Source organism: Nyctereutes procyonoides, unplaced genomic scaffold (genome assembly GCF_905146905.1).
Source record: "Nyctereutes procyonoides isolate TBG_1078 unplaced genomic scaffold, NYPRO_anot_genome, whole genome shotgun sequence".
NCBI lineage: Eukaryota > Metazoa > Chordata > Mammalia > Carnivora > Canidae > Nyctereutes > Nyctereutes procyonoides.
The window spans coordinates 15162755-15181941 of NW_026575046.1; positions in this window are offsets into that span (position 1 = coordinate 15162755).

The window sequence follows — 19187 nt, forward strand, 5'->3', positions numbered from 1 at the left end:
AAGGGAAGGAACCAAGAGAAGAAGGAAGGAGCAGAGAACTACAAAAACAACCAAAAAACACTTAATACAATGGCAATAAATATATACCTATCAATAATTACTTTAAATGTAAATGAACTAAATGCTGCAATCAAAAGACATTGGTTGGATGATTGAATGGATAAAAGAACCCCAGGCCCATCTCTGTGCTGCCTATAACAGACTCACTTCAGATGTAAAAATACACATAGATTGAGATTAAAGGGGTAGAAAAGAATATTCCATGTAAGTGGAAACATAAAGAAAGCTGATGTAGCAATAGCAATATCATATCAAATAATATCAGACTTTAAAACAAAGAGTGTAACAAGACAAAGAAGAGTATTACATAATGATAAAGGGCTCAATCCAATAAGAGGTTGTAACATTCATACATATTTATGCACCCAAATTAGGAGCACTGAAATGTATAAAGCAAATATTAACAGACATAAAAAGAGAAGTTGATAGTAACACAATTAGTAGTGGGGGACTTAAAACCCCCCACTTACACCAATGGATCAATTATTCAGACAGAGAATTAATAAGGAAACATTGCCCTTAAATGACACATTAGACTAGATGAACTTAATATACATAGGACTTTCATCCAAAAACTGCAAAACACACATTCTTTTCAAGTATATATGAAACATTTTCCAGGATAGATCACATGTCTGACCACAAAACAAGTCTTAATAAATGAAAAAAGATTAAAATCAGATCAAGCATCTTATCTGGCCACAAAGCAATCAATTACAAGATGAAAATTGGAAAAAACACAAACGTGGAGCATAAACGACATGCTTCTAAACACACAATGAAGCAGTCAAAGGGAAAATCAATGAAGAAATCGAAGAAGGAAACAAAAAATACCTTGAGACAAATGAAAATGGAAACATAATTTTCCAAAATCTATGGGATGTAGGAAAAACAATTAAAGAAAAAAGTTCATAGTGATACAGACCCACCTCAAGAAACAAGAAAAATCTCAAATAATAAACTTTATACCCAAACAAACAAACAAACAAAAACCAAAAACAAACAAACAAAACCCAAAGTTAATAGAAGGAAGAAAATAATAGAGATCATAGCACAAATAAATGAAATAGACTTAAGAAATAGAAAATATCAATGAAACTAAAAGTGGTTCTTAAAAAATAAAAAGAAGATGATGAACCTCCTTCCAGACTCATCAAGGAGAGAAAGCAAAAGATCCCAAATAAATAAAATTAAAAAATGAAAGATATGTTACAACTGATACCACAGGAAAAAATCATAAGAAAGTACTATGAACAATTATACACCAAGAAATTGCAAACCTAGTAGAAGTGGATAAATTCCTAGAAACACAAAACTTACTAAGATTGAATGACAAGGAAACAGGAAATCTGAAAAGAGTGATTCCAAGCAATGAAACTGAATTGACACTTTAAAAGTTTCTCAAAAACCCAAAGTCCAGGACCAGAGAGTATTATAGATGAATTCTGCCAAACATTTAAAGAAGAGTTAGTATCTGTCCTTTTCAAATTATTTCAAAAAATTGAAGAGGAAAGAGCACTTCTAAATTCATTTCATGAGACCAGCTTTATCCTGATATCAAAACCAGACAAAGACACCACAAAAAAAGAAAACTACAGGCCGATATCTCTGGTGAATATAAATGCAAAAACGTTCAACAAAATATTAGCAAACTGAATTTCAGCAATATGTTAAAAGTATCACACACAATCATCAAGTGGGATTTATTCCAGGGATGGAAGAGTGATTCAACATCTGCAAATTAATCAACATGATACACCACATAAACAAAATGAAGAATAAAAATCGTATGATTATCTTAATAAAAACAGAAAAAGCATTTGACAAAATTTAGCACCCATTTATGATAAAAACTCTCAACAAAGTGGATATAGAAGGAATGTATCTCAATATAATAAAGATCACATATGACACACTCACAGCTAATATCATCCTCAATGGTGAAAAGCTGAAAGCTTTTCCTCTAAGATCAGGAACAAGAGGAGGATGCCCACTCTTACCACTTTTATTCAACATGGTATGGACATCTTAGTCACAACAATTAGGCAAGAAAAAGAAATAAAAAGTATCGAGATTGGAAAGGAAGAAGTAAAACTATCAGTATTTGCAGATGACATGATACTTTATGTGGAAAATCCTAAAAACTCCATGAGAAAACTGTTAGAACTAATACATGAACTCAGTAAAGTCAAACGATACAAAATTAATATACAGAAATCTGTTGTGTTGCTATACACTAATAATGAGCTATTAGAGAAATTAAGAAAACAAACCTATTTATAACTGCATCGAGTTAAAAAATAGGCAGAAGACATAACTAGACATTTTTCGAAAGAAAACATCCAGATGGCTAACAGACACATGAAAAGATGCTTAACATCACTCATCATCAGGGAAATACAAATAAAAGCCACAAGGAGATACCACCTCACACCTGTCAGAATGGCTTAAAATTAACAACACAAGAAACAGCAAATGTTGATGAGGATGCAAAGAAAGGGGAAGCTTTTTACATTGTTGGTGGGAATGCAAACTGGCACAGCCACTCTGGAAAACAGGTAGTTCTTAAAAAAGCTAAAAATAGAACTACTCTATAATCCAGTAATTGCACTACTAGATATTTACCCGAAGGATAAAAAAATACTGATTTGAAGGAATACATGCACCCTGATGTTTATAGCAGCATTATCAACAATTATGGAAATAGCACAAGTGTCCATCGACTGATGAATGCATAAATAAATTGTAGAATATAGAAATATTACTCAGCCATTGAAAAGAATGGAATCTGGTCGCTTGCAATGATGTGGATAGAGCTTGAGAATATTATGCTAAGTAAAATAAGTCAGTCAGAGAAAGACAAATAGCATATGATTTAATTCATGTGTAGAACTTAAACAAAACAGATGAACATGGTTGGGGGAGAAAAGAGAAAAGCAAACCATAAAACAAACTCTTAACTCTATAGAACAAACTGAGGATTGCTGAAGGGGAGGTCCTCGGGAGATGGGATAGATGGGTGATGGCTATTAAGAAAGCATTTGTGATGAACACATGGTATGGACATCTTAGTCACAACAATTAGGCAAGAAAAAGAAATAAAAAGCATCAGGATTGAAAAAGAAGAAGTAAAACTATCAGTATTTGACAGATGTGAATGATGAATCCCTGAATCCTATGCCTGAAATGAATCACTCTATGTTATCTAACTGGAACTTAAATAAAATTTGGAAGAAAAATAAAAATAAAATACCTACTAATAAATTTAACCAAGGAGGTGAAAGACCTGTACTCTGAAAACTGTGACACTGATGAAAGAAATTGAAGACAAGTTCTTCAATTAATAAATGGAAATAAGTGGCAATAAGTAAATAAATGAAAAGATATACTATGCTAATGGATTGAAAGAATTAATATTGTTAAAATGTCCATATTACTTAAAGCCATCTTTAGATCCAATGCAATCCCCATCAAAATACCAAAGGTGTTTTTCACAGAACTAGAACAAGGAGTGTCAAAATTTGTATGAACCACAAAAGACTTTGAATAGCCAAAGCAATCTTGAGGGAGAACAAGAATGCTGGAGGTTTCAAGGTTTGCAAGAATGCTCCCTGATTTCCAACTATATTACAAAGCTGTAGTAATCAAAACAGTATGCTACTGGCATGAAAACAGACATATAGATCAATGGAATAGAATAGATTCTAGAAATAAGACCACTCATATATAGTCAATTAATATATGACAAAGATGGCAAAAATATACACTGGAGAAGGCAGTCTCTTCCATAAATGATGTTGGGAAAACTGGACAGCTACATGCAAGAGAATGAAACCGGACCACTTTTTTACACTACATAGAAAAATAAATTTGAAATGGATGAAAGATTTGAATGTAAGACCTGAAACCATAAAATTCCTGGAAGATAACATAGGTAGTTATTTATGACACTAGTCTAAGCATTATTACTATTATTTTTTGGCCCAGTCTTTTCAGTTAAGGGCAACAAGAGCTAAAATAAAGAAATGGACTTACATCAAACTAAAAAGCTTTTGCACAGTGAAGAAAACCTCCAACAAAATGAAAACATACTGAATGGGAGAAGATGTTTGCAAATCACACATCCAATAAAGGTTAAGATGCAAAATATATATAAAACTTCTACAACTAAATATAGGAAAACAAACAACCTGGCTGTAAAATGGACAGAAGACTTGAATAAATATTTTTCCAAAGACTACATACAGACAGCGATAGGCCAGTGAAAAGATGCTCAATATCACTGATCATCAGGGAAATGCAAATCAAAACTACAATGAAATACTACCTTCTACTCATCAGATTGGCTATTATCCAAAAGATAAATAATAAATGTTGGAGAGGATGTGGAGAAAAGGGACCCCTCGTACACTGTTGATAGGAGCAGAACTTGGACTTGGTGCGGCTACTATGGAAAACAGTATGGAGTTTCCTCAAAAAATTAAAAATTGAACTACCATTCGATCCAGTAATTCCACTTCTGGATATTTATCCAAAGAAAACAAAAACACCAACTCAGAGAAATATATTCACTTCTATGTGAATTGCAGCATTATTTACATAGTCAAGATATGGAAGCAACCCCAAGCATCCTCTGATAGATGAATGGATAAAGAAGATGTAGTGTATAGATATCATTGAATATTACTCAGCCATAAAAAAGAATGAAATCTTGCCATTTGTGACAACAGGGATGGACTTAAAGAATATTGTGCTAAGTGAAATAAGTCAGAGAAAGAAAAATACCATATGGTTTTACTTATATGTGGATTCTAAAAAAAAAAAAAAAAACAAGACAAAACAAATAGACTCATAGACATAGGAAACAAACTATTGGTTACCAGAGAGAAGGAGGGGACCGGCAAAATAGGGGAAGGTGCCTTGCCTATTTTGGAGGAGTACTAACTCCTACTTACGAAGTGAGTAAGTCATGAGGCTGTAATGTGCAGCACGTAGAATGGAGTCCCTGATATTGTAACAACTTTGTATGGCTGCAGGTGGTAACTACACTCATTGTGGGGATCATTTCGTGACATACAAAAATACCAAATCATTATGAGGTACCCGTGATCCTAGTGGGAGATTGTTCGCAAGTCTACTTCAACAAGTAAACACTTCCAACCCACTAGGAAAAGCTAAAATGGAAGGCAGACAACAATAGCAAGTGTTGATGAGGATGTGGAGAGACTGGAACCTTCAACACTGCCAGTGAGAATGTAAAATGATGTGACTAAAACCAGTCTGGCAGTTTCTTAAGATGCCAACTGGAGTTACCAGAGGACCCAGCAGTTCCACTCCTGGGTACATACCGAAGACAGAAGAAAACATGTGCCCACACCCAAAATTTTACGTGAATGTTGATAGAGACACCATTTTTAATAGCCAAAAAGTGGAGATAATCCAAATGTCCATCAGCAGATGAATGGATAAACAAAATGCGATACAGCCGCACAATGGAATTATTTGGCTTCAAGGAAGGAAGTATTGATACACGCTGTAATACAGATGAACTTTGAAACCATTATACTAAGTGAAAGGGGCCAAACAATAAAGGACATATGATTCTATTTATGTGAAATGTCCAGGACAGGCAAATCCATAGAGGCAGAAAGTAAATTAATGGTTGCCAGGGACCAAGGGGATGGGGGGGCGGAATGTGATTTACTGCTAAATGGTACAGTTTCTTCCCGGGTTGGTGAAAATGTTCTGAAATTAGATAGTGGTGATGTTTGCACAACCCTGTGCATATACTAGAAAGCACTGAACTGTACATTTTTTAAAAGGGTAAATTTTATGGCATGTGAATTATATTTCAGTAAAGCTGATATAACAAGAAAAAACTACCCCCCCCCTCCAATTTTAGAAACTAAGGAATCCAGGGCCAGAGAAGTGAGGGCTTCTCCAAGGTCACAAAACTGGGCCCAGGCCAAGCAGACCCATGACATCACAGCACCGCTGGGAGTCCAGGTAGTGTTAGACGTTGGCAATTTAGTTCACGGTACAGAAGCCTCCGGCCAGGTCTCCCACTGAGCCAAAGAAAACCTGATCCTTTGTAAACATCTAAAAGGCCAGGTTGCAAACTGTAAGGATCTGGAGTTCTGTGGGTGACCGAGAGACAGGCCGGGCCACCAAAGGGCCTCTGTGACAGCACCTCCCTGCCGGCCCACCTGCTCTGTGGGCATCAGGATGGGCTCACTTTGCCTTTGCCCTGTGCGGCTCAGCGTGAGACAGCCTCCCCGGCCTCGGCCTGGCCTGGCCTCCTGCTTACCTTCAATGCAGTCATGCGAACATGTTGACACTAGGGGGTCCTGCTCAAAGAGATCTTTTCAAACGTTATCTTTATTATCATTTAATTCATTTTATTATTAGTATTTTGTGGCTTGGAAGCAAGAATTTTCTCTGAGCCTGTCCCTCTCTTCCTGCTTCTCATTCACTCTCTCATTCTCCTGTTGTTCCTGCGTGGAAAGAAATTAGTCCTGGCTTCAGAGCTTCGGGGCTGTGTGTTGAGAGAACAGCGATTCCAATTACTGTCCTGCAGAAGGTGTTTGCAGATCTCCCTCGGTAACTCGCAGTTCTTTGCTAGGCTCACGGAAGGGCTGCAGGTAACTGGCTGTGCTCGGCGCACGGCTGCAGGCTTTAGCCTCGAGTCACGGAGTGAACAAAGGAGACCAAACACCATTAGTTTGCTGGGGATTTTGTGAAACACATTCCCAGTCGCCACCATGGGCACAGGGGACCTCCATTCAGGTGCATCTCAGGGTGGGGTGAGGCTCTGGGTGGGGCCTGTTCAAACAAAACAAAACACTAGTGTGCAATGTCCATGAGTAGGGACAGGGGACAGAGAGAGAGAGAGAGAGAGAGAGAGAGAGCATGAGAATGAGGCAGGAGGACAGGGAGAGGGAGAGAACAGAAGGGACCAGAAGGGGAGGGAGGAGCAGGGGAGGGCAGGAAGGGGAGGAGAGGAGAAAAGAAGGAACAAGTGTAGTTTTTGGTCCTACTGACCTGCTGGCCTGCGACCTTACTCTTTTGCAACTGGCCTTTTGCAGGCTGGGAACTCAGATTCCCTCTACCACAGGCATGAACTCCTGGCCCCTGCTCTCTCTCTCTTTTTTTTTTTTATCTTAAAAATTTTTAATTTTTATTTATTTCTATTATTTTTAATTGGGGCTCAATTTGCCAACATATAGCATATCACCGAGTGCTCATCCCGTCAAGTCCCCTGCTCATTTTTATTACAGCCATCCATCCATCCATCCAGAGTGGGCTCTCGCCTGTCCTGAGGCATGTCCTTGGGGTGGGGTATGGGGTCGGTGGGAGCCGAGAAAGGAAGATCTGGTCGCCCCACTCTGAATAGATCATCAGCCAGCTGGCTGTTAGCTAGAAAGTGGGGCAAGACACAAAATCTAGGAAATTATCATTTGATCTGCTGTTCCTCCTTTCTCTCACTTACTCTCTCCCTCTCTCTTTCTATTTTCAAGGCAAAGTATACCCTTTCTGTCCAACATACGGAGCATCAAACAAGCTGCCTCGTTTGGGCAGTGAGACAGGCCTCCACTAAGGCTGAGAGGGCCTGAGCCGCACAGCTGGGACGCCTGGCAGGCTGGACGCCGGCCCACCGGCTCCTGCCAGAGCAGCCCTGGCCAGCGGCCTCTCCCAGCCCTTCCAGGCCGCCTCCCACACCTGTGGGCTCCTTCGCTGGCTGGAATCCTGAAGCCACCTCTTGCTCCCCATGGGAGGAACAGGGCGAGCAGAGGCTACTCTCACAATTAGAGACAAGAGGTGAGCGGGGCAGGTGGCGGGGTCACATCTCCTTGTCCCCTTCACTCTGTCTCCTGTGGGCTAATAATTCCAGGGTAGGACGGACAGTTCACAGAAATCCTGTGTGCCAGGGCTCTTTCTGTGGGCGGGCTGCGGCTGCCAAGGCAAACAGCACGACTCGTTGTTCGCATGAGGAAGCAGCCTCTGCGCTGTCCGTGGACGTTCATGCCCGTCTTCCATGGCGCTTGGGGGCAAGCGACTTGTTTTTCTGCAGTTGTGCTCCTTGCCTTCTCTCACTCAGCTTTAAACAGGAAGTTGGTCAGTGATCTCAGGCCAGGTGGAAATCATTCCTTTGCTTGAGTCAGTTGGCTTATTGTCTCCCTGAATTTAAAAGGCCACAGGACCTTGAACGTCATGGGATTTTATACTCTTAACTGAAAGTGACGTCGGCTCCTCCTATAAACACCTTTCTTACAAGGTGGCTACAACCATTTTCATCGGCTACGCAAATCTTCCAGGAAATAATACTTTTGGTTGTGTTAAACCTCTATCGCTGGGACACCCGGGTGGCTCAGCGGTTAAGCGCCTGCCTTCAGCCCAGGACGTGATCCTGGAGACCCGGGATCGAGTCCCGCGTCAGGCTCCCTGCATGGAGCCGACTTCTCCCTCTGCCTGTGTCTCTGCCCCTCTCTCTCTCTGTCTCTCACGAATAAATAAAATCTTAAAAAAAAATAAACCTCTATCACTGCTATTGCAGTTTGAGCCAATCACATGGTGCGGGTTCTATGCCCACGACAATGTCACTTCATTTATACATAAAACAGGGAGACCATCCAGGGCAGCATTAGTGATGAAACTGAATGCAGCTCATATACCTTTTTTCAAAAATAGGGAGGATTTGAAAATTTTTTATTATTGTAATTTTTTACTGAAGTATAACACACCATGTTATATTAGTTTCAGGTGTCCAACATATTGATCTATACATTATCCAGTGCTCGCCACAGTAAGTGTAGTCAGCACCTGTCACCATACTATGTTAGCCCAATATTTTTGACTGTATCCTCTATGTCGTGCTTCTTAATCTCCAGGATTTATTTTATAACTGGAAGTTTGTACCTTGGTATCCTTTTTATCTATTTAGATGCATTCTTCACACACCCCCTCTGGCAACCATCACTTTGTTTGTTCTCTGTAATTAAGAGTCTGTTTGCTTTGTTGTTTCAGGTTCACATACAAGTGAAATCATAGAGTATTTGTTGTTCTCTGTCTGATTTATTTGACTTGGCATAATACTCTCTAGGTCCATCCCTGTTGGCACAAATGGCAAGTTTTCGTTCTTTTTTTAGTCATCTTCCATTGAGTATATCCCCATCTTTTATGGTCATTCAGTTTCTGATGGATGCTTGTGCGGTTTCCATGTCTTGGCTACTGTAAATAATGCTGCACTACACATAGGGGTGCCTATATCTTTTGAACTAGTGTTTTTTTTTTTCTTTTGGGTAAATGCCCAGTAGTGGAATTCTTGGATCATATGGTATTTAAAAACTGGAGATTTTACCACAAAATATATATTTGCAGCTTTTCTTGAAAGAGTATCATCTATCTCCAGAGAGCTCCCATTGCACCTGTGGAGAGTCTACTCACCTTGAGCAGTGGCTTCCCTCTACGTGGCGCCCACTCCCTGCAGCCCACCTCCATCTCCCCAGTTCCCTGTGGTCTCCCTGACCCTGAAGCTGGATGCATGTCAGTTGTTATTTATCATTTCACTTGCATTGTTGTTTTTCTTAGACTAGACAAGTATTTCGCTTTGTCTAGGTTGCTACTAAAAGTGAGAAAATAAAAGTTAAACTCATAGAGCCCCATGCTTCCAGGGGAACACATGGAAAGATTCTAACATTTAAAGGGAAGGATGGTTTTTACATCCAGACTCATTAAACTTGTTCACGTTGCCCTCTGCCTGCTGTGTGGATTTGCAATTGTGACATGGTGTATCTTCATTTCCAACACTCCACATGTTTATCTTTGGTGTCATCTCTATCCTCTATCACATGCCTTTTCTGACACCTCAAAGAGATGACTCAAGAGTGTAAGAGACCAACTGATCAAAGGTAGGAAGTAAGATTCACCATGGTCATTAGCAAAGGCAAAAATAAAATTTAGAAATAATAGAAGATGTATGTTTTTCCCTTTTTGCTGGCTGGTTAGAGAAACAAGGTTTCTCTATTTTGAAAAATCACTATTAGGTCTCATCAGAGACATACTTTCCCTTTTCATCACACATGGGTATAATTTGCATTAATTTTCTTCAGGATCCACACGTAAGACTCTGCAAAGGTAGTCAAAATGGTAACTTCATTTCCATAAAAGCTTTGAATTAGAGATTTTAGGGAAGCGCTTTGAGGCAGAAGACAGGTTCCAGAACAAAGCCTCCAGGTGCCAAATTCAGAAACCAGCTTCATTTCTGTTGGTAAAAAGCCAACAGAAGATGGGAGATTGGAATGCAGATAGAGTGATATTGAAAAAGGTGGATCTTTAATTAAATGTTTCCAGTTCCGGACCACCACCTGCAGTGAATCCCAGGGACCCACAGTCTCTTCTTACCACCTGCCCTGGTAAATAGCAGCCTAGTGAGCAAAACACATCAACATTAGGTAACTGCTTTCCTATGCCAGAAAGGTGTGACTCATCCAGAATGAGACATGGAAAAAATGCAGTTTTTAAGAGAGATAAGCTGTGAGAAAATGAACAATGTGGGTGGAGGTGGGGGGGGGGGTTGGGAAAGGAGGGAGCTTAGGACCTCAAGAATGGAATTAATCTATTTAGGATTTCAAGGGAAAGTTATTTTGCAAGAATTTATATTCAAGTTGGCATGTGAGAGATATAGAGTCCAGGGAAAGCTTGAGAGGTGAATAGCTAAAAAGGGTATACTTCCCAGATTTTAGGGAGAGAAAGAAATCTTCACACACAATTATTTGACATTTTCCATATTTTATCATTCATTCTGTGCATGTATGTATGCATGTAAACACAAATACATCTCTCTCTCCCTCTCTCTGGACCTATAGCTGAATCATCTAATTTCACGGTGCCTTATTTCTCACTGTGTGTGTGCATTTTTTCTTTTTGGAACTATTCAATACAACATTGCAGATAACACAAGACTACACCCCCAAATGCTTTAGCATGCAGCATCTAAGAACACAGACATTCTTCTGTACAACCACAAAAGTGTAAAGTGTGGCATTGAGACAACAATCTTATCTAATATACAGTCCATACCCAAATTTCCAAAATTGTCCTCAAATGTCCTGTATAGCTTCTATTTTTCCCAGACTAGGATTCATGTATGGATCATGTTTTGCATTTGATCATCATTTGTCTTTGATCTTTATTCTAGAGCAATCATCCTGTGTTCCAAGACGCTGACATTTTTAATGAGTCCATACTAGCAGTCTTGTGTCTTCCTATATTTTTTAACTTAAATGTGTATCTATGTGTGTGTGCGTGCATGCACACATACGTGTCTGTTTTGCTTGCACTAGCAGATCTCATTGTTTAAGAGCATGAGCTCTGCAACGAGATGGCCTTGCTGGGAATCATAGGTTCACATACCAGGCTCTCATACAAGTTACGTAACCTCTGTGTGCCTCGGTCGCCTCTAAACAATGGGCATAATATGGGTATAATTGTTACATGAATATTTAGAATATTCACATACCAGGCACATACTAGTGGCTAGCTATTGTTTTTTTATCAGAGAACATATTCTATTTTAATCTTACAGTAGGTAGGAGAATTTCATGTGATTTTGGATATGTCTCAGTTACAAATGACTTGAAAATAATTTATTCTAATTTTAGAATAATAATGATTATAGTAGCATATACTAACCTCTTTTTAAGATAAAACTATGGAGTCTCTAATTACTATAGCGAATGGTCCAGATTTAAGATAATGCCAACATTATACGGTCAATTATAACACTGACTAATACATAGAGGTTAATTGCGTGGTTTGGGTTGTAAAAATATCTTGACTGGCCATCCAGCTTGGCTACTTGCAACCTATTTGAGCAAATCACTTATCTCTCTGAACTGTCATTTCTTCAGCTGGTAAGTGGGGATTATTACAAATATCTGAGAGACATGTTTCTAAAACTCCAGGTTCCTTTCCTGGCATCCAGCAAAGCTTTTAAAATGCTTGCTTTCAAAGTATTAGTGTGAAGTCATCCCTGGGACGAAAAAATCCATTCACGAGCTTGCTTTCCATAGATGTTACTAACGCTAAATAAAATTACTAAAAATTACTGAATATTGGTGATTTTATGAAAATCTTAGCACAAATCTATTTAATATTAGCTAGACCATCCTATCTCCCTTACACGTTTCTAAAGGATCTGGACACTCTTTAGGTGATGTATGGAAATCTGTGCCCCTACAGGGTAAAAGCATTTGAAGATTTGCATTCATTTGTGAGCATTGTTTTGTTTCATTCTGTCGCTATTAAAAGTTGGGAAGCATTTCAAAGAGAAGGAAGACACCATTTGGAAAGAACCTGTGCTGTGGAGAGACAGCCTGACACTGTTCCTTATTAGGTAGTTGGTAGTGGGAAAACAACCCAACAATTTCACACTCTAACTTCCTCTTTTTTATATATAAATTTATTTTTTATTGGTGTTCAATTTGCCAACATATAGAATAACACTCAGTGCTCAGCCCATCAAGTGCCCCCCTCAGTGCCCGTCACCCAGTCACCCCCACCCCCCGCCTACCTCCCCTTCCACCACCCCTAGTTCGTTTCCCAGAGTTAGGAGTCTTTCATGTTCTGTCTCCCTTTCTGATATTTCCAACCTCCTCTTTTGTGAGAAAACATGTAAACAACAATGCCTAAAACCTAGGGACCATATTCTATTAATGCCTCCCTACTTGACCTGTCTTCCTCCCTCCCTTCCTCCATCCTTCCTTTCTTCCTTCTCTCCCTTCTTTTCTTCTTCCCTTTCATCATTCACATCTTCCCTTTCTCTCTCTTCCTCTTCTCCCTTCTTGGGGACAGGAGCCAATGCTAAGTACACAAGTTAAGACCAGGTCCAGGGAAATAATTTTAGAGGCTTTTTAAGAAAGATCCCGTCCATTCCCTCTGACGGCTTGAAAAATACTGCATCTGTACCCTACATGTATCTCTAACCTTGGGGCAAGGGCTTCATGTGTACCTATGCCAAGAAAGGATCTACTTTTCTTTCTTTTCCGTTTATTTTTCTTTTTTTTAAAGATTTTATTTATTTATTTGAGAGAGAGAGAGAGTTGGAACAGAGCATGAGGGAGGGGGAGAGGGCAGAGGGAGAGGGAGAAGCAGGCTCCCAGCTGGGGCAGGGCTAGATCCCAGGAGGGGGGTGGGAGGGTGATGGGAGATCATGACCTGAGCAGAAGACAACCGCTTAACCCACTGAGCCACCCAGGCGCCCCATGGAAGTATTTACCTTTCTGCATGGCAATGTTAGGGTCTCCTGAAAACTGCATCTCTCACACAAGCCAGCTGGAGACTGACATTCTTTTTCTTTCTTCCTTTCTTTCTTTTTGGTCTTAACAGCGTCTTATTTTAACAAATTCATGGGAAGTTGCAAAAATTGTGCAGAGAGGTTAGGTGTACCCTTGCTCCAATGTACCCCACTGGTTATGATTTACATAACTAGAGTGCCACACAGGAGCTTGACATCCTCTATTAGAAAATATCACCTTTTGTTCTCAGTGAGACAGAGACATAGGATGCCAACTTGTTTGGAAATGGGAAAAGAATGACTTAAATGTTGCAGTTTTCAACAGAAAACAGTCCAGGATGCCCGAGTGGGTGAGAGACTGCACAGAGTAGAGACAAGACTGCCACCTCCTCTGCAAACCTCACAGAAATGACTCCACTGTCGTCAGGATTTCCTGGAGGGCCACCTTTGCACATATGTTTGAGAAGGCGAGTGGACGTTTTTTGCAGTGTGGTATGTGGAGAGCCAAAAGGGAAAGCTTTCAGCCCTGTAGTCGCAGGGAATTTTCACCCTCTTAAAAGCACTGAGAACCCCTTGAAAAGCATAAATTTTGTATGAAGATATTTACCATCTTAGACATTAAAAATAAAAAAATATTAAAATATGATGCATCAATTCCTCTAGAAATAAAAATGCATTCCATGTGAATAGATACACTGTGTTTTTTTTTTTTAAAAAAGATTTTACTTATTTAATTCATGAGAGATGCAGAGAGGCAGAGACATAGGCAGAGGGAGAAGCAAGCTCCCTGCAGGGAGCCCAATATGGGACTGGATCCCAGGACCCCAGGATCATGATCTGAGCGAAAGGCAGACGCTCAACCACTGAGCCACCTAGGGACCCCAATACTGTTTTTTATTTTAAAAAATATATTCCCTAAGCAAAACCATTGTGTGAGAAGTGACATTATCTTATATTTTTGTAAGTTTCTTTTACATCTTAGATTAATAGAAAATAGCTGGAGTTTATATCCACCTCTGCATCTACTCTGTTTTGATATGTTACTTTGAAGTACATGAAACAAAGCTGGCTATATATATATTATATATATATTTGAAAGAGATATTTTAGTATTTTTAATATTTTATTTTTATTGATATATATTTTTTTATTTATTCATGAGAGACACACAGAGAGAGGCAGAGACTTATGCAGAGGGAGAAGTAGGGCACCATGTGGGGAGCCTGATGCAGAGCTGGATCCTAGGACCCTGGGAGCATGACCTGAGCCGAAGGCAGGCTCTCAACCACTGAGCCACCCAGGGGCCCCAATATTTTAAATATTTCAAATAGTCTACTTGGATAGTATTGATATAATTCTTTGACACTGCACTGAAACTCAACTAGTAGTAGTTCCTTCAAAGTCAGTTGTCATGTGATATCTAACCTAAAACCATACCAGTGAACTCTTGGGAATCTGTTGCATTAGGATGCACAGTTTTACATTGTACCTTGAGTGAGTCTTGCATGCATGCATGACCCTATAATATCCTGCCTTGGTCACGTCAAAAATATTGGTTCACTGGGTTATCAACATCTTCCAAATGGTGACACATTTCATTATACAATATGAAAAAAAAATCACATTTTCTAGCACCATTAGGTCTTCAAGTATTAGGGAGCTGTCAAGCTCACAGTGATGAATTTTCTAAATTTCTAATTTTCCCTGGAAAGCTCAAATTTTGTCATTGGCAAGAAATGCTGTTAGCTGGGTTTTTTTGACATGACAGGTTTACTTTGTTCAGTTCTAAGACAATGTCTATCAAATGCTTGAGTCTGAACAGCCATAGTTTGTCACTCCTTCTTTCAAGTAAAGCTGATGTTCTCCAAAAAAACAACAAAACAAAACAAAAATCACCAAACTCCAGCTGGTTTAGCTTGCTGGTCAAACAACCACATGAGTGCTCTTTTACAATTAAAATAAAATAAAATAAAATAAAATAATTTTATAATATATTTAAATATAAATATATTTTTATAATATAAAATAAAATTCTTCTCACATCATTATGTTTGGGTAAGAGGAAAAGTGTTTGCATTAACTTCCCACTCCATCACACAGTGTAAAAGATTTGTACTCATGATTTGTGATTTCATAGAATTTATAAAATTGTCTGCTTCATTAAGGATGTTTTTAAGTAAAACTGGCAGTTTGACTTTTTGCTGTGAATGTGTGTCTGCAAGGACACGGTGACTGCTAACCTAGAGTGGGCCCTGCGTTGATTTATACTAAGGTGTCATCAGTGTTATCCATTATGGCTTGCATCAAGTGCAAATATCAAAACAATGAAAAAGTAAATAAGTGTTGCTATTATTCTAAAAGTAGTTTTGAGGGTGCCTGGGTGGCTCAGTGGTTGAGTGTCTGCCTTTGGCTCAGGTCATGATACTGGGGTCCTGGGATCAAGTCCTGCATCAGGCTCCCTGTGAGGAGTCTGCTTCTCCCTCTGCCTGTGTCTCTGCCTCTCTCTCTGGGTCTCTCATGAGTAAATAAAATATTTTTTAAAAAGGAGCCTAGGAACCTGGGTGCTTACATGCTAGTTGGGTGATCCTGACTGAAATATGAGCATGACTGACCTCACAGAGATGAGGCACTTCCTAATTTATACCAAATATTATATTTTGATAGAAGGAATTTTGGAGGAAGGAATATAAGCCTACATTTCACCTAGTTTCCTTTGCAAAGTCACTATCTATTCATTTGCATTTTAACAGGGTCATGAGTGAACCAGGAATTCTCTTTAGATTCACCAAGCAGACTTATGGTTCTTTCTGGAAGCCTCTCTGTGTATTGATGATCTTTACCACTTGTGGTTTGGAGTTGGGGGTTGAGAGTGAAGCAGGTGACCAAGTGCACGTGCAGATGCAAGGTGTGATCTGTTTTCTGGCAGGAGAGACCACCAGAATGAAGGCCCACATTATGATTATGATCCTCTAAGGGAAGTGTGATCCCCTGGTAGTTACTGAGAACATCTGGATAGCCCGTCCTGCTTGTCTCCAAGCTAAGCACATGTTAAGAGACACCCACAACTTAATTCCTTTGATTAGAGTAGTCTACTCTAATCAGATGTGTTATTTTCTCACCCTCTGCAGTAAACTTGAGTCAAATAGGATGTATCTGGATGTTAAATGGACAGTAATTTGCCAGACACTTCAAAATTATAGGGTATCCCACATAGATCTGTGAGAGGTGAAGGAAAATACCTTGAGCAGATTGAGTTCGTGTGTTTGAGCCTAGAAAGGGAACACTGATCTAGGATATTTAATCAGTAAGGACTCTTGGAGATTTCCTGTGTAACGGATGAGATGGTGAGGGGTGGGCAGAAGCAGAGGAAAAGCAGAGTTTAAAGGAGGAGAGGATATTTGAGAATTTGGGAGGATTTTTTTTTAACCTTTCTTCTTCCAAAAGGAAAAGAAAAGTTACTAAATATGCTTAGAAGCCTTAGAAATGAAGTGGGAATAGAATAGTTATTCTGCAGTACTTGGCTAGTGTCCTTAGTTTGAAAGTGGCTGGACTTTTGTTCTCTGTGTCTTAGAAAGCACACTGGGACACATGGACCCTAAAATCAGAAAAAAAAAAAAACAATATATTCAATGCCTAAGTTCTTCTCCCTGCTATATGTCCCAGAGATCATCTAAATAAAAAGGTATTTGTGATTAGATAAACTTCAAAGAGGTCCCATTTTTTCATTCGGAGGAAAGTTTCACATCATCAGAAGAGTCTGTTCCAGCACACGGAATGGGATTTAAGAGAAAAGGTGTTGTGGGATTGTGGGTGAAGGAAGGGGGTCCTCAGACCCCACCTGAAGGCGTTCAATCAGAATTCTATGCTTCTTATAAACCCTTTCTGGTCCCATTTGCATTGGAACATTGATTTCTGAGATCTTGACAGAAAATGAAACTGCCTGCCCGTGCTTTACTGATCTGCAGATGTCGTGAGCACCTGCAGGGCGCCTGGAGTTGGCTCTGGCTCAGGAGACGTGCTACTTCGGTGTGCTAAAACTGATCGGGGGGCGGGGGGTAGGGGGACACCTGGGCGGCTCAGTCTGTTGAGCATCTGACTCTTGATTTTGGCTCAGGTCATGACCTCAGGGTCAGGGGCATGAGATCAAACCCCATGACAGACTCTATGCTTAGAGGGGAGTCTACTTGAGTTTCTCTCCTTCCCTCTGGCCCTCTTCCCACTCATACTCTCTCTCTCTCATCCTTTAAATCAATCAATCAATCAATCAATCAATCATCTTAAAAAAAAAAAACACCCAAAAATGAACTGATCGAAGGGTAGGACTGGACCAGAAAAGACAGTTTTTGATTTTTTAATCTAAAAGAAAAGTCTGTCCGTGACAATTTAGTGACACACAGTCTTCTAAGGAATCATTTGGGAAGAATATGCCTGTGTATCAATCAAGGAAAGCAAATTTCCAGCTCCCTGGCACTCCAGGTCTTTTCTGCTTTGGAACTGTCTGCATCGGTGAGCCTGGCCATGCTCTCCGAGTAGAAGAAGTACCACTTCTGCTCATAGGCAATTGCAATCTCCCTGATATTCACTCTCCATCCAGAAGGAGCAGTTCAAGTAAGCATGAACCTGATACGGTTTTCTTGCCAAAACCTGCCATGCTTGAGTATCCCCTAATATTTCATATCGCTATGAATGCTCTCTTTGGAATTAAATCCAAATTTACTTTGAACCTGCCATATGCAAAGCACTGTGTATGCTCAAGCAGCAGAAGTGTCCAAGTAAAAAGAGCTCTGGCCCTCCTAGCTTGGCATGTCCAATTTAAGAGGAGGAGGACAAACATGTACATAGACGATTTTAATATAAAACAAATTCTGCTAAGTGCTACAACAGAAGGGGAGACACAGTGTCTCACAAATTGTACAAACACGTGCATGAGGTACCATATACACAGAGGCACATAAACTCTGAGCACATCATATACATTTCTAAAGCAAGCCCTTTAATTGGTGTTATATGCCTTCAGAACTTTTATTACGGGGGATCCCTGGGTGGCGCAGCGGTTTGGCACCTGCCTTTGGCCCAGGGCGCGATCCTGGAGACCCGGGATCGAATCCCATGTCAGGCTCCCGGTGCATGGAGCCTGCTTCTCCCTCTGCCTGTGTCTCTGCCTCTCTCTCTCTCTCTGTATGACTATCATAAATAAATAATAAAAAAAATTTAAATGTTTAAAAAAAAAAAGAACTTTTATTACGTTTAACTGAAGAAGAGGGAGGAGCATAGCTCTAGTGAAAGCCTGCTTCTTGTGCGGGGAGGGGGACGGGTAGATTAAAGCATAGTCAGGAGATTTCTTTATTATTTAATGACCCTACAGAAATGCTATTTAAAAGCCTCAGATAAATTTTATCAGACAATCTTACATTATTTAGAAATATTGTCCCCCAAATCCAGATCTGAACTCTCCTTGTCTGCACCAAGGAGATAAATAATACGGTATAAATGGGATTCATGAGTGTGAAACATGGAATGATGGTGAAGTACCAGTAGACTCTCCTGAGGTTAGCCTGACGGTGAGAGCAAGGTGAGTGGGGGAGATATTTGGGACAGTTTTTCAGATCATGTGGGCAGTGCCAGGGGAGAGGCTCTAAACTGAGACGCTCTTAAGAGCAACGATGTCAACAAAGACTCACAGAAGGCCTCCCATCACAGTGTATTATATGTTGGAAATACAAAAGCAACAAGGCACCGATGATATTCACCTTCCAGAACCTCCCAATATGTTGGGGAAAAAGATTGAAATGTGTCAAAGGAAAGATGAATGATAACAGATCTGAAAAACCTA